We start from the raw sequence: 16,921 nt of genomic DNA, 5'->3' as shown, positions 1-16,921 counted from the left end.
CCAATAATCTATCTCCTTCCAAACAATGCTATTTAGTCAGCATACCGTGTGATATTGTGCCATGTATCATAAATCCTCTGTTCAAAATGATCCTAATAATGCAATCTTTTCAGCTTTGCAAGGGGGAAATTAGCCTTAGTTGGAAAAGGCATTTCTATAATTCATTTTTAATCATTTCAGTGTCAGTAACCACATATGCACCTAAATCAATTTTGGATCAGACCATAAGTTGGGTCATTAGGAAAGAATATCAGGACAATGAAATAATAGAATAAACTAAACACAGCCCATATGGTATAACCCTTTTACTTCTCCCTTCTTAACTCTTTGAACCCAGCTTTTATCCCTATCAGTGAATACTAAAATGGCATTATTAAAAGAAATTATTCCCAGTGCTACACAGCAGGATCTCTTTGAATAAAATAAATAAATAATAAAAAAATAAATAAGTTATTGACTTCCTTAACCAACGAAACCAATGGCCCTTTCTTCAGCTCTTGCTATAATTTGAACTCTACAGAGCATCTGACTCTAATAATCATCTACTCCTTAAAATACTCTTCTTCTCTGAGTTTGAGGATATGAAGCTATTGCATTTTTTTCACCCTTTTGAAAGTCCTGAGTTTTTCCTTCACTTACTCCCAGTGTTATTTTTTTCTTCCTTTTCTCTCAAATTACCTTCTATTTCAGATGTCACATCTAGTTTCCAGCTTCAAATAACATTTTAGGGAAGACCTCCAAATACTAATAATTGTAAATTATCTGTTAGAAATAAATGAAACAATGGAAAGAAGAGACACAGACAGTGACTAATCCATATACTGCTAGCAATTCTCTGGAAAGAGAATCCATGTGTTTCTTGAAAAAGTGATAAACTAGATTTATACTTTATGAACTGTTCAATATTTTATCCTTGTTTATAAAGCTAATAGTTTTCCCCTTCTGCTTTTGGAGTTTGGGCAAGTTTCTTGAAACCTTTTCACATAAACTTTGCCTCTTTGTTTCTCCTTTCTGAAAACATAGGGACTTGTAATATCTGGATTTGACATTATTTATTTATATTACATTTATTAATATAATAATTATGGAACTTTGAATATTAGCTCCTTTATTTTATGCCATACTACACAGAAATAGGCCATGCACAAAGCAAAACTTAAGCAAGAAAAGCTTACAAAAACTATGAACCTATATGAAAAATGTTAAAATGAAATTATTTATGGTATTTTTATGGATAGCCGTCCCAAAATATTTATTTGCATAAAGAGTCTTCTTTTTATATAAATTAAAACGTCCATGGTAATTTTGAGGGAGACAGCACTGAAAGGAACAGGGTGCTTGAGTCAAGTCACAAGTCCATTTAAAGGTTTCCACAACTTTCAAATCGAACCTCCACTTCTTTATTTTTGAAGCAGAATTATTACAAATGCCTGTCGGGATTCCTGAGAGGAATAAAGGTTATAATGTAAAACGCCTAGAACATAATAGATCCTTTTTCATAGCTTAGAGCATATTATCTCCATATGGAGGAGGAGGACCAGGACGCTAAAATAAATCTAAATGAAATGAAGCAAATCAGACTGTAATTCAACTAAAATCAGGAAGCCGAGTTCAAAACAGATCAAGATATCCTGCACCATACTTCTATTTGGTATTCATAGCAAGTGTAATCACAATTAATATTTAAGTTTTCATACTTTTGTAATAAGGGAAAGAGCTAAACAATATGGCAAAATCCAACATGTTTAAAGGCTCTTCTATATGTGACAAGAAAAGTTAAGAATTTAAGGGATGCCTGGGTGGTTTGCTGCTCTGTGCAAGGTTATCAAATAAGTTTTTGTATACTTGCTTACTTGCATTATTGGATTATTTGATCTTAGCCTTATGGAGTATGCTATTAGCCTATGAAATATTGAAACAAATTTAAAGCTGGATATGAGCACAGGAGAGTCAAGAGAACCTGACCAATGAGCCTTATCGAGTTTAGCTTCAGGAAGGGAAGGGTCATGTGCACTGTATCTGCCATCACTGGTAGTCTGTGGGTATTAGATTGCAATTTCATAGCTGTATGGGTAGGTTTCTTTTTCCCCAAATGCCTCTGAAACAAACTTTGATATAAATGCTTTGTGCCTCCACAAACCTTAGTAAACTCAGAACTTCATGCAGTAAAAGGATGTTTCCTCTGCCTCAAAAATCAATCACTGCAAACAGCAGAGGGAACTTGAACTGCTTCTGGTTGGTGTCAAACGTAAAGAAAATACCTTGCTTCGTGAGGATGAACAACAAAATCCTAGCAACTGACCTTTGAGTAGTTAGAGGAAAATGCTCTATTTGCTTCCCTGAGCCAATTGAATCATGAGGCTCCTTGTACCATGGAAAAATATCAACTTCAAGTAGAAAAAAAAAAAGGAATGAATGAACAGAATGTTTGATCAATTAATGGCTTCATATTAACCATATCTTTAGCAGGATAGGCCTAAAAGAGTAGCCCTATGACAAAAGCTACGAAATAATTAATCTACCTTAGATTATTCCTAGAGAGTCTTGGGTACATCTCCTAGAACATAAACAAACAAACAAAAAAAAACCATGACACTATTAATCAGTTTTCAATTATCTAGAGGTTGATATCCCATTTGTGGATGGTTCATATGTCTGTTCTCTTTCTGCTCTCTCTGGCTGAGTGCCTTTTGGCTATTACAGTCTCTCTGTGCACTTTCATGGGAGATGAGCAGGGAGAGATATCAGCAAGTATACAAATTGAGAGATCCATAAAAGTGAGAGGACCACGAAGCACTTTGGTTAAATAAGGCTTACGTATTAACTGTAGATCTAAAAGTTCAGGAGTTTCCATCATGGCTCAGCAGTAATGAACCTGACTAGTATCCTTGAGGGCACAGGTTCGATCCCTGGCCTTGCTCAGTGGGTTAAGGATCCAGTGTTGCCATGAGCTGTGGTGTAGGTCACAGATCTGACTCAGATCTGGCATTACTTGGCTGTGGTGTAGGCTGGCAGCTACAGCTCTGATGTGACCCCTGGCCTAGGAACTTCCATATGCCACAGGTACAGCCCTACAAGGCAAAAAAAAAAAAAAAAAAAAAAAATTCAATGCTTTTTAAAATCATACTATGAAGTCCTATTAGCTCAGGGCTTTGTATAATCAACATTCAATAAATATTAATATAAAGAAAGTATAGGAGTGGAAACGAATCCGACTAGGAACCATGAGGTTGTGGGTTCAATCCCTGGCCTTACTCAGTGGGTTAAGGATATGGCATTGCCATGAGCTGTGGTGTAGGTCGCAGATGCAGCTTGGATCTGGCGTTGCAGAGGCCAGCAGCAACATATCAGATTAGACCCCTAGCCTGGGAACTTCCACATGCTATGGGTGTGGCCCTAAAAAGACAAAAGATAAGAAAAAAAAGAAAGTACAGCATAGTAATAAAGAGCCAAAGGCACAGAGATGAATTCCCTGTGTCCATATCCCATCTCTAAGCTTAAAGTTAAATGACTGACTTACTTGACCTCTCTGTGCCTTAGTTTCCCTATCTGAAAGTAATATCGTGATATATTGTATTGTTAAAAGGGCAAAGTCTGGAGAAGAGAATGGACCAAGGGAGAGAGACTAATTAAATTTCTGCCATTTTCACAGTTTCCAACCAAGGGCAAGAAGGGCTGTTATCTATGGTGGAGAAAACCAGTGCACCTTCCTAAAGAGAAAGTTCCTAGACCATGTGACCTTCTTCCCAAACACCCTTTCACTCATGTGATTAGTTCATCATGAAAAAGGTGAATCCAAAATTGATGTATATGCTCCTTGTCAGGAAATAAACAAGCAGTAAGTTATCAGAAGCATCAAAAAGGAAACTAAAAAAAATATCTTGAGACAAATGCAAATAAAACTAAATTCTCCAAAACCAATGGGATGCAGCAGAAGCAATTTGAAAAGGGAAGGTCATAGGAATACAGGCCTATCTCAAGAAAAAAGAAAAATCTTAGATAAATAATCTAATTTTATATCTAAAGGAACTTCAAGAAGAATAAGCAAATCCCAGAACTAGAGAAGGAAGAAGAAAATAAAGATGAGAGAGAAAATAGAGATTAAAAATTTTTTAAAACAAAAATGATTAAGGAAACTAAGAGCTTATTCATTGAACAGATAAAGAAAATTGATAAGCTTTTAGCAATACTAACCAAGAAAAAAAAAGAGTTTTGGTTCAAATAAATCAGAAATGAAACAAAAGAATTATAATTAATATCAAAGAAATACAAAAAATCAGAAGAGACTATTATGAACAATTATATACCAATAAATTAGACAACGTACAAGAAATAGATAAATTCCTAGAAATGTATAATCTTACCAAAACTAAATCAGGAAGAAATAGAAAATCTGAAGAGACCAATTTCCAGTAAGGAGACTGAATCAGTAATCAAAAAACTCCCAACAAACAAAATCCAGGACTGAATGGCTTCATTGGTGAATTTTGCCAAACATTCAAATAAGAATTAATGACAATCCTTCTCAAAATTTTCCAAAAATTTGAAAAGAAAGGAGCACTTCCAAACTTCTTTCATGAGCCTTCAGATAAAAATCAGATAAAGATATCACAAAAGAAGAAAATGACAGGCCTATATTCCTGATGAACATAGATGTAAAAGTCCGCACCAAAATGTTAGTACACAGAATTCAACAATACAATAAAAGGATCATATTAAGTGGGATTTATTCTGGGGATGCAAAGAGGTTTCAACATCCACAAATCAGTCAATGTAATATACTGCATTAACAAAATGAAGTATAAAAACTGTATGATCATTTCAAAAGATACAGAAAAAACATTTGACAAAATTCAATTTTATCTACTTATAAAAACTCTCAACAAAGTGAGTATAGAGAGGACATACATCAGCATATCAAAGGTCATATACAGCCCATGGCTAACATCATAATCAAGAAAAAGAAATACAAGTAATCTAAATTGGAAAAGAAGTAAAACTCATTGTCTGCAGATTACATGATACTGCAAATAGAAAACTCTGAAGATGCCACCAAAAAACGTTGGAACTAATAAATGAATTCAGTAAATTTGCGGGATATGAAATTAATATACAGTAGTAGGTAGCATTTCTATACACTAAAAATGAACTATCAAAAGAGAAATTAAGAAAACAATCTGATTAACAGTTTATATCCAAAAGAATAAAATAGTTGGGAATAAATTTAACCAAGAGGTGAAAGACCTACACTCTGAAAACTATGACATTGATGGAAGGAACTAAAGCAACACAAACAAATGAAATGATATACTGTACTATGGATTGGAAGATTTAATATTGTTAAAATATCCATGTTACTTAAAGTAATCTATAAATGCAATCTCTACTAATATACCCATGGTACTTTTCACAGAACTAGAACAAAGAATCCTAAAATTTACATGGACCACAAAAGCCACAAAGACAAAGAATTCTCAAGAAAAATGAGTAAAACTGAAGGTATCATGCTCTGTGATTTCAAATTATACTACAAAGCTATAGTAATCAAACAGTATGGTACTGGTCCAAAAACAGACACATTCAATAGAACGGAATAGAGCCCAGAAGCAAATCCAAATTTATATGATCAGTTAATTTACTACAGATGAGAAATGAATATACAACAGAGAAAATACAGTCTCTCCAATAAATGGTGTTGGGAAAATTGGACAGCTACAGTCAAAAGAAAGAAACTAAACCATTTTCTTACACTATATACAAAAAATAAATTCAAAATGGATTAAAGACTTAACTTTAAGAGCTTAAACCAGAAAACTCCTAAAAGAAAATATGGTCAATGTGCTCTTGGGCAACAGTCTTTCCAATATTTTTTTGGATCTGTCTCCTCAGGCAAAGGAAACAAAAACAAAAATAAACAAAAAAGATCACATCAAAATAAAAATATTTTGCACAGCGAAGGAAACCATCAATAAAATGAAAAGATATCCTACTGAATAGGAGAAGATATTTATAAATGATATGTTTGATAAGGGATTAATATCCAAAATATGTAAAACTTATACAACTCAGTATCAAAAACAAAAACCCAATTGAAAAAATCATCTGAGGACTTGAATAGAGATTTTTCCAATTTAAGGGCTGAAAGATGAGTGGATGAAAATGTGGTATATCCATACAATGGAATATTCCTCATAAAAAAGAATCAAGTCTTAACGTCTGTGACATGAATGGACCTAGAGAGTAGTATGCTGAGTGAAATAAGTTAGATAAGGATAAATATTTTATGTCATCACTTATATGTAGAATCTTAAAAAAATATTAATGAACATACATTAAAAAAAAAAAGCAGATTTACAGATACAGGGAACAAGTGATGGTTGCCAGAAGGGAAGAGGATGGGGAGAATGGGAGAAATAGGTCAAGAGGATTAAGGACTACAAATTTCCAGCTATAAAATAAATAAGCCTCAGCCATGTAATATTCAGCATAGGAAATATAGTTAATAATATTATGATAACTTTGTATGGCAACAGATGCAACTAGACTTATTCTGGTGATAATTTTGTAATGTATAAAATTATCAAATCAATGTCATACATCTGAAATTAATATGTTGGAAGTTAATTATACATCAATTAAAAAACACACACGAAGAAACCATCAGGAAGAAATTAATAAAAATAAAGAATAAAATGGTGAATTAACCACAGATAAACCATAGATTTAACTAGTAAACATAAGTATTATGAATATGAGGATGATAACATGACTCACTATATCCTGAGGGTCTCTTGAGAAAGTTCTGAAATATTCTTCCTCCTCAATCTTCCAAGATTTTTCTTCTATTTTTACAAAACATCAGATTTTGCTGAGAAATAATACAATGTGCTCCTAAAATGTATTCTTATTTCTAAAATGGATAAAGCGCTCTCTCTTACAATTCAGTTCAGCCAAATTAATATGTCACCAGATACATACAAGATACAGGGGACTGGCATTCAAACAGGAGAAGATTGCTGTTCTCCTGTATCTCAGTCTAGTAGGGAAGACACACCTACACAGAGAAATGCAGTTTTAGGGTAGTCAGCATGTAGTGATGGAGTTAAGGAAACAATAATAATAATTTATTGATTTTTATCCTATCGCAGAAAGACAATTTACTCTGCTTAAGACAATTTATTGTATAAGCAGCTTTAGCAGGGAAAAAAAAATTGAAGTGATATGATTCGAGTGACAGTTGTGTATTAATATTGTTAAACCTCAGACAAATTGTATAAGCTCTTTGCACCTCAGCGCCTCACCTCAGAAACTAGGAGAAATGATTGTACTCACAGGCCTGAGCTCATGGGGTGCAAGGGTCAAAGGAGATAATGTTCCTGAAAACCCTTTTAAATGTGCGATGCGCAAAAGTTATTTTCATTAGCACCATTAGTGTCAGTGTAAATGCTTGTGAATTTCACAAGTATATTTGAATTCCAGTTTATCCACTTGCTCTTGAAAACCATCTTCGGTCACTACTTTATTTATTTATTTAATTTTTTTTTAATGTCTTTTTAGGGCCACACCCATGGCATATGGAAGTTCCCAGGCTAGGTAAGGGTTGAATAGGAGCTACAGCTGCTGGTCTACACCACAGCCACAGCAATGCCAGATCCAAGCTGTGTCTGTGACCCACACAGATCATGGCAATGCCGGATCCTTTAACTCACTGAGCCAAGGGATCAAACCTGCATCCTCATGGACACTAGCTGGATTCTTACCCCCACTGAGCCACATCGGGAGCTCCCAGGCACCACTTGTTTAAGTCAACACTTTCTTAAATGGATAGTGGACAGAGTATCTTGATTCACAAATTTAAGGGCTGCACTTCTTCATCTTAAAGCTATAGTCATACCCCACATTAATTAAGATCAGTATGTGATCCAGTGTCAGGTTCTTCGTAGCCTAAATATGGAGGCTCTTTAGGATATGTTGTGCTTACCCTTTTAGGCTCTATTCAACATTCAGACATTCTTGTTAATCATGCAATTAGAATGTAATTACACTTACAAAATAATAGAAGTTCTCTAAATTGACCTCAGGTTAACACATCCTGTTTACCCACAGATGTTTCAGGATGAATGCTGACACAAATATACCTTTTGAATACTGAAATTCTGTTCTTCTTTTCTTTTTCAGCTGCACCCATGGCATATGGACGTTCCCAGGTCATGGATTGAATCTGAGCTGCAGCTGCAACCTATGTCACAGCTGCAGCAATGCTGGATCCTTAACCCACTATGCCACAGGGGAAACTCCACCAAATTAAATTCTGTAGGAATTTAAGCCGCAGCCTGCTGCAGCTGCTAACTGCCAGTGCACTCGAAGAGCAAACAGGATGAGGCCTTCTTTGCTTTGGACAAGCAGCCCCCTTAGGTAGATGTCTATCTCAAGAAGGATTTTAACGAACCAAGATTATTTCATCTTCCCTTATACAGAAAAGCACTAAGATCATTACCCTGAGATATCTCTCCTTCTTGAGTAGCAGTAATCTTTTACCAAGATGTGTATGCTTGAGGGCACATGTTCCCTAGCTAAAAGAATCACTTATAAACTGGCTTCTCCCCCTACATCTTCAGAACAGCTTCCTCCGGGCTACTGAGTGGCCACTTCCCTGGCTTCAGTCTTCAGTAAGATCCTGAATAAAAGTTATCTGTAACTCTTGTGTGACCCATTTTTCTTTCAATCAACACCCTTGAAGTTGTGGAAATCACAATTTGCGGAACTATTCAGAGAGGCCTGACAGCTACAATGGGGTCCAAATGAATTGCGTCCTCGGTTTTGGTGAACCGAGCAGACCCAGGCACTAAAATATCTGATGTTTTAGAGTCCACCTTGTATGGCAGGCACATTAATGATTTCTATTGATAGGAATTGTCACTACATTCCTACTACTGCCTAGGTAGGGACAGGTAGCAAATGCAACGATGAACAAGATCCCTGAATCACTTGCAAAGCACAATGGAAAGTCTTTGAAGGATTTTAAGGTTAATGACATGATCCAATTTACACGTTAAATACTCTCAGATTACAAGGAGAAGAAGGGGATAGAATGGAGAGGAAAAAGAAAATCAGAAATTATGCCATGATGTTTATCCCCAGGTTTCTGAAATTTGCTTTAAGAAGTGGTGAGCAAACCTCAACTACCTTATCCTAGATCCTAAGCTCCCTGACAGCAGGGATCACCAGTCTCATTGCTTGATAAAGTATGTCCAAAATTTTCTATAAAAGTTTCAAAAGTTTGTCCTGAAATTCCTGTACACAGTAAAGAACATGCTGGAAATTCTAATAAGCTGGCTTCCTAATGGCATCTCGCCTTCTCTTTCACCTAGAAGCAACATAAAAAAACCCTTCCTCATTTTGGCTCAGAATATATGGCCACTGCAGTCAGGGAACTTAACACACAATAAGTTTAGCTCATCGCCTATTTTTAAAACTATTTTCAGGTAGCTTTTGAAAATGTGAGAAGACTAAAAAAAATGATACCAATTCTTTGTCGTATTCAGCTACTTTTCTAAAACTAGACACATTTGCTATTTATCTTTTTTTTTTTTTTTTTTTTTTTTTTTTTTTTTTTTGGACTCATCAGCCAATTTTCAAGGCAATTTGAGTTCACTTTTTGTGAAAAAGTCTTCAGGAAAATATCCTGTCAAGGGCTTTGGGACAATCAAGATAAATGACACTCCTACATTTCGCTCATACTAATCACCCCTTTATGAATCTGCCCAAAAGAATGCATTCCTCTGTGCCAGGCTGCTCCTTATCCAATCTTAATGCTGCTGCCTTCTGTGTCTCTCTGCTCCATGCATCATCACTTCATTCTCTGTCCTATTGGCTGTTAGGCTGCCTCTCCACCTGAGATTCTGTTCTCAGAGCAGTTCTGCTGGGATTTGGGATATTAGGGATTAAAATTTTGGAAGAATAAAACAACGGATTTTTCATGTAATCCTCCTCACTGTCATCACCCGGACATTGATTTTTTTTTTTTTTTTCTATTTCTTCACTTGAAATCTAGATCATTTGTAAAAAATACATATCATGAATATGGAGAAGTTTGAGGTTAGCCATTGGAATACCTTCGGTTTGTCGTCAACACTTTCTAAAACTCACACAGATAAATGTGAAAGAAAAGAAATACTAGACTGTAATCATTGCCTGGGTTTTTGTTTTTGTTTTTTTCTTTTTCTTTTTATGGCCACACGTTCGTCATATGGAGGTCCCAGGTTAGGGGCTGAATCAGAGCTTCAGCTGAGGCCTGCATCACAGCCACAGCAACACTGGATCTGAGCTGTATCTGTGACCTATGCCACACCTTGGGGCAAGGCCAGATTCTTAACTCATTGAGCAAGGCCAGGGATCGAAACCACATCCTCAGAGACACTAAATCGGGTTCTCGGCCCACTGAGCCATAATGGGCAAGAATGGGATTTTTAAACTTCCTCCAAAAGAGGCTGAAATAGGAAGGAATCATAAATGAGATTAAAAATTTGATCAATAACTCAATGTAAGTGATGTGGTAGGAAAAAAATACCCGGCTGGGAGCTAAGTTTTGGTTTTTCCACTATTTTTGTATCTGCTGTAACTTTAGATAGTGAGAGTTTGTTGTAAAATTATATGTGAAAAAAAGAACTAAGGGACCTTTTGCTAACTCAGTAACAGATATGTTCTGGGCCTCAAAAAAAAAAAAAAAGGAATAGAGCTTGAGATTTAGAAGATGATTTAGGATCCAATGTTGTTTTTCTACCAATATTAACTTATCATTCTTTGGTTAGACAATCTCTTGCCAAGATTGTGACTCAGCTCTTCTCTCTAGTTCTACTGCTGGATATCTTTTAGTTTCTGCTTAGTCATGACATCTATACTTTGCACTTGAATGTATTCACAACCTCTGCATACTCACAGTCTCACATGACCACTGCCACCTTATCATCTCTGAGTCCCAACTTCTGTGTCTTTTCCAGCATCAGCCTTCCATTACCAAAAGGAACACTCTCTGCATTTTGCACTCTAGTTCTCCAAGGAAGATAATCTGATGAGTGTTATTGAGTCATCATTTTCTTTGGGTAAAGTTCTCATGCCAGATTTCTCTGCTACAAGCCATTAGGTGGATCCATAATACAGGGATCCAGGCTCCCAGCCTTGACCTAATCAGAGGCTGCTGATGGAAAACAATCATATGTATTCATCTGGGCTGTGTTATCGATGAAGCCATCCATCAGTACCTAGGGCTGTGGGTAGGGCCTAGACTTCCTCTCCACTGCACGTTTCTTCAAGACCTATTTCCACACCTATAATAGCAAAAGTTGGATCATGCGTCCATTAAAGTCCTTTCACATTCTAAGGAAATATGAGTGGATCTTTTGTATTTGTCCCCCCCCCCTTTTTTTTTTAAGTTTTTTAGTTATTACTCTTGTGTGAGGTATTATTCTAGATGTTGAGGAAACAGGAGCAACTGAAACAGACCAAATGTATAACAAGATTCAGGCAAGAGTAAAATTTTACCCCAAATGGTACAAATGAAATGGTTTTAATAAGAGAGCGGCTTATTTACATAAGGAAATGTTTAGAGAAGTGATAAGCACCCCAAGACCAGCAAGACTTAGAAGCCACCACCACAGATAATGTTAAATGGGCCAAGGGGACATAATATTCAAACAAGGAGATTTTAAGACATGGTCACAAAGGATACATACAGATTCTGCCTAAAGACAAGGAAATTGCAGGAAGAAGTTCCTCAATCTCTTTTTCTTCTCACACTCTAGTTTACCAGGGCTTCTTACTGGCCTAATCCAACTGAAAATATGAGATCAAATGACTCAAAGTGATACAGTCTTCAGCCTCTGAGAGCACAGTTCAGAGTCAAGAATTACAGAAAACAGACAGGAGGGAATCAAATGCAAGATAATTGGTGCACTAATCTTACTGTCAAGTAGAGCAAACAGATTAAACTAACTAAAACAATAAAATTTGATTTAAAAATAAGTACAAAGGAGGTAAAGGAAGATGGAAAGTGTTTTCAAGGAGGAAGGGATTATTTTAGATTAGTGCAAAAATAGCACCTGTTGACCATTTTTGTCATTGTAATAAAGAGGTAAAGCATACTAGCCTTGGATTCTTTTATTTTGGAATATTTGATATGTGAAACGAATGTATGTGACATATGCAAGTTATGAACATAAAAGGTAAAGCAAACACCAGGCAATCACCACCAATTTAAAAAGAAAATACTATCCACACCATGACACTTCTTTGTTCTGCATCATCCTTTCCTCCTTTCTTATTCTTCATCAGTAGAACCCACTAGCCTGAGTTTTAATTTTTAATCACACTCTTTTAAAAATACATGTTAGTTTTGCTTATTTTTGAAATCTTTAATTCATTCTTTTCAGCCTTGCTTTTTCCACTCAATAATACTTTTTAATATTTACTCATGGTGACCCTCATTGTTGTAGTTCAACGTCTCTGTTGAAAAGATGTTTCATTATATGAATATTGTATAATTTGTTCATCCATTTTCCTAAGGATTTTATGTTATTGTCAATTTGTTGCTATTATGATACTGGTGCAAATATTCTCACACCTCTCTTTTGGATCCATAAGCAAGTACTTCTTCGTGATGTATAACGCATACAAGAATCAAACTGGTATGTTGTGGAGACTGTGCATGTTACACTTTTCCAAAATAGTACCAATGTGTTTTTCCTACTGGTTGTATCTGTGTATATTCTCACCACCAACATTTAAGAGTCTCCCTTGATTCACATAGTTATTTGATGCTATGGGTTAAGTATTTGTATCTCCCTATAAATTCATATGTTGATATCCTAGCCCCCAAGTGCTGCTTACAAGCAACCTGAATTATGATTCTAGACAACATCACCATGATAAGCAAATGAAAGGAACACTTGATCTAACAGCTGCTAAGACTTACTAGAAGGTTGTTATAATAAAAACAGTAAAATATTAATACAAAAACAGACAAATTGACCTAGAGAATAGAATGACTGTGAGACAGACTCATATCTCAGAATTTATGTTATAATAAACATGGCACCACAGGTCAGACTGTTTGTAAATGATAATAGAAAAACTTCTCATTATGGAGAAAAATCCATACTTATCTGTACCTACCAGAACAGAATTCAGATATAGTAAAGAAATAATCCAAAAGAAACCATAAAGGCAGACAATAATGTGCCCTCAGGTTAGGGAAGATCTTCTTAAAATTCCAAAGGCATAGTTAATACTTTTCATCACATCAAATTAAGAATTTCTGTGAATCAAGTTCACATAAAGCTGCTACAGAGATATGATATTTGCTATGTCTAAAATCACAAGAAATTATTACCTAGAATATAAAAGAAACACATCCATATGAAAAAGCATAGGAATCTTAAATTTAAAAACTAAGTGCAGGATATTTAAGGCAATTCAGAGCCAAAGAAATATATGTTTTGATGCTGAAAATCATTAGTAATCAGAGGAATGTGATTTAAAACAAAGAGATATCACTTTAGGCCCATCATATCCTAAATACAGAGTGTTGAGTGAAAAAAATAAGAATCCTCATACCGTCTATGTAAATTAAGTATGTAAACTCATTAAATAGTTTATAATTTACATTAATAGTTTAGGAAAGAAGAGTATAAACCAACTCTACCTTGGGAAATTGGGAGTGAGGAGTGAACAAGACATCTTGCAAAGAACAATGAGGATTACTAAGGAACCCTTGGCTCCTTAAAGCAAAGCAAAACCAGAGTGCACAGACAAAACCGTAATGTACCATCTTAAATTCCCCACTCCTTCTTGGAAGGCCTACCCACAGGACACCCATCTCAGGAGCCCACCATCATCTAAGCTTTTGCTTCCCTGGGAATCTTGGTTCCCCACAGTCCTAATGAGCCTTTTATAGGCTAAGAATAAAAATGGCTCTTTATCTGGTTTTCCCAATATTTATAATCCTATGATAATATAGCACCAAAATAAAGCAGTGATGCTTTTTTTAGGTAATTAAAATTTTAACCAAAACTTTTTTCTTTCATTTTCTTGAATCCTTTTCGCAACCTATTCACTTGGTAGGATTCATCACCTCAGGGAAAGAATAACATAGCAGAGAAGCAAAAAAAAAAAACTTTTTGGTGTTAAAAGCAGGACTGTGAAGTACATAATTCTAGGCCATAAAAGAGTATCTTTGGAAAACCAGATAAAGAGCCAAGCTAGCTTGTCCTCAGACTACATAAAAATGGTCAGGTCTGCAGGCACCAGGAAAGTCACAGCAGAATCAGAGTTGGATGGTGGTGGGTTGTTGGTTCCTGAGCTCTGTCCTATAGAACAGTCTCCCCAGAGGGAACTGGGAATCCAAGATCAGACAGAACTGGGCCCCTGGCCCCAGGAGAGTGCCTGGAGCCAGCAAGACCCCTGGGTTACTGTCCTTCAGCCTGGAGCCCTAGCTTGGCACCAAGACAGGCCTGGGGCCACCTCGCAAAGTCCATCTTGCAATAATGCAAGAATAGCTTTGTGCCTGAGAGCAGAGCAGAGCAGAGACAGCTGTTCTGAGAGCCCTTTGTAAGATCATAGCACAAGCACCAGGGGCTCAAAGTCAAAATGGGAATAGGGATCCTTCATACGAGTCTATGTAGATGATGAATGATTTCAAGGAAAGGCGTTCTCCATTCCTCCTTAAGGCCCTGCCCTGGCCCTTAGACATCCCCCCGCAGAAAGGGAGGGGCAAACCCACAGCTTCTCAACGTGGGGGCTATCTCACCCCCTGGCAGATATTTGTCAATGTCTGGAGACACGTTCTGTTGTCACGGCTGGGAGGTGCTACTGGTCTCTGATGGGCAGAGGTCAGTGCCCAGAAGAACACCCTCCCCAAATAATTACCCAGCCCCCAAGGTCAGCAATGTCAAGGCTGAGAAACACTTCCCTACACTGAGATTAGGTTTTGACCACTTGGCACAATAAAATAACTTATAACATAATTGTTCATTTATTTCAAAGAAAGAAAATGGCACCTCGGCCATGGATTGAAATGTGGAACCACTTGCTCACGCTAAGGACTCTATCTTTTCTGAGATATAAAAGAATTGACAATGATCAGTGTTGCATTTAAGGGTTTTGAGAGGGGAAGAAAATTTTAAGTAGCTTTAAAGTAAGATAAAGTGCCCTGCACACAAGGAGGAAAGAGAATTGGAGGCCTGAGAACAGTGGCTGGATGCTTATGACAATATCTGAAGCCAACGAGAAAAGGAAAACAGAGAGACGAAAAGTATGTGAAGTTAAGTCGTCCACAGAGCAACATTCAGGGGAGAGCAAGTTGTTCCTAGCCAAGGATGATGGGGACGATGAGCAGCTTTTAGAGAGATGAGATGGGTTTTCTTCCAGACTCCACAGTGGAAGCTTACTAAGAAGGTGGTGGGAGAACCCTGGCACACCAACATGCCAGGAAGAATAACAGTGAAGGAAAAAATAGCATGAATGAAAGGGACATCCAGAAACAATGAAGAGAGGAAAAGAAGGGGAAAAGGAGAAGGGAAGGAGGGAGGGAGAGAAGGAGAGAGCAACAGGAGAAGGGAGGGAGATGTGGAAACAGTGGCAAAGAGAGGGAAGTAAATCAGTCTTATGTTAAGGACATGCCAAAGTGTTCCATTTTTATGCAAAAGCAAATAACTGTGAAGTATCCCCAGCATGAACACTGATTAAAAGAGATTGAATGTCTTGGGATGAAATGTCATAATATTACACAGTGTCAGTTTGCGGTGTTCTCAAAATGTCAGTGACCTCCAGCTTCAGCCACTTCCATTACCAGCAACCTCAAGGGAGGGCAGCCTCAGCGGCAGGGTTCCCAGGAGGAGTTCACAGCCTCGTCCTGTCTCCTGGCCCTTAACAGATAAAACCTCACTGAAAATGATTCGGTGACATTTGGCCATAATTCAGAATGGACCACATTTTTTTTTTTTAAAAAAAGAATTTTTCTTTGATCAGAGAGGACTCCAGTTTATCTTACCATTTCAATAATGTTCCAGACCTGATTCAGTCAGTCTTCCATACTCTTCGGAATAATGGTTTTCTATTCTCTAACAGTGACATTTCCCCAGCAACAGTAGCATCTGCAGAAAATTTAGGAAGTGAGAGTTCATCATTTTACAAACTAATTCTGGAAAAAAGCGTGGGTCAGGATGAATTTATAACTGTTTTACCAGGACTGGTCCCAGAATTCTTCATGAAGTGTTAAGAGTGTACTCTGAGTGGCCAGGCCCCCTCATTTACTCTAATAAAAATCATTAGAACGTCTGACTCCCCCATTATTTTTTGCCTCCAAGCCAAATAAAATAGGCTAACACCCTGTGGTCACTTTATAGATTAGTCATTCTCTCTTACCTATTCTACTGACCCAGTTTCTCTCACACAGCCAGCACATGTGGCTTCCCATCTAACTGGTGACACTTTTCAACACATGAAACTGAATGGGTATGTATTTGTTGCCTAGTAATATGTACCCCTTCTGCAGTACCTAAGTGTGTACAGACATTTATGGTTGGTGCTATTCTGCATTTATTCAACAAATGCTCAATGAGTTTTTATTAAGCACAAGCTCTCTAATCAGTCCCTTCTCTTAATAAATTTCTAACATCTGGAGTGGGGGCAGGTGTGACATAAAGAATAGATAAGTGCCACTTCCAGGGTCCAATTACAGTGCTCAGTAATTAGCACAGTGAAGAGAAGCCTTTTAGCTGGAGACTTCAGGGGAAACCACAGGGAAAGAGGGTTACACAAAATGGACAGAACTTGGAGTTCCTGCTGTGGCCTAGTGGGTTAATGATCTGGCTTGTCTCTGTGGAGTTGCTGGTTTGATCCCCTGTTCCATCCCCAGTTCAATCTC

General features: G+C 36.9%; 1 long non-coding RNA gene across 10 annotated transcripts in view; it reads right to left on the bottom strand.

Moving 5' to 3' along the window:
• LOC102160169 overlaps positions 1 to 16,921 on the bottom strand; it is a 387,345-nt gene that overhangs the window by 172,149 nt on the left and 198,275 nt on the right. For all 10 annotated transcript variants that reach the window (XR_002338312.1, XR_002338317.1, XR_002338315.1 and 7 more), the window contains one exon: positions 16,046 to 16,148. This is a non-coding gene — a long non-coding RNA (uncharacterized LOC102160169). The remainder of the gene's footprint in view (positions 1 to 16,045; positions 16,149 to 16,921) is intronic.

Source organism: Sus scrofa, chromosome 1, assembly GCF_000003025.6.
Source record: "Sus scrofa isolate TJ Tabasco breed Duroc chromosome 1, Sscrofa11.1, whole genome shotgun sequence".
Lineage (NCBI taxonomy): Eukaryota > Metazoa > Chordata > Mammalia > Artiodactyla > Suidae > Sus > Sus scrofa.
Note: the sequence above shows the minus strand (reverse complement) of the source record. Positions and strands in the feature narration are given on the sequence as shown.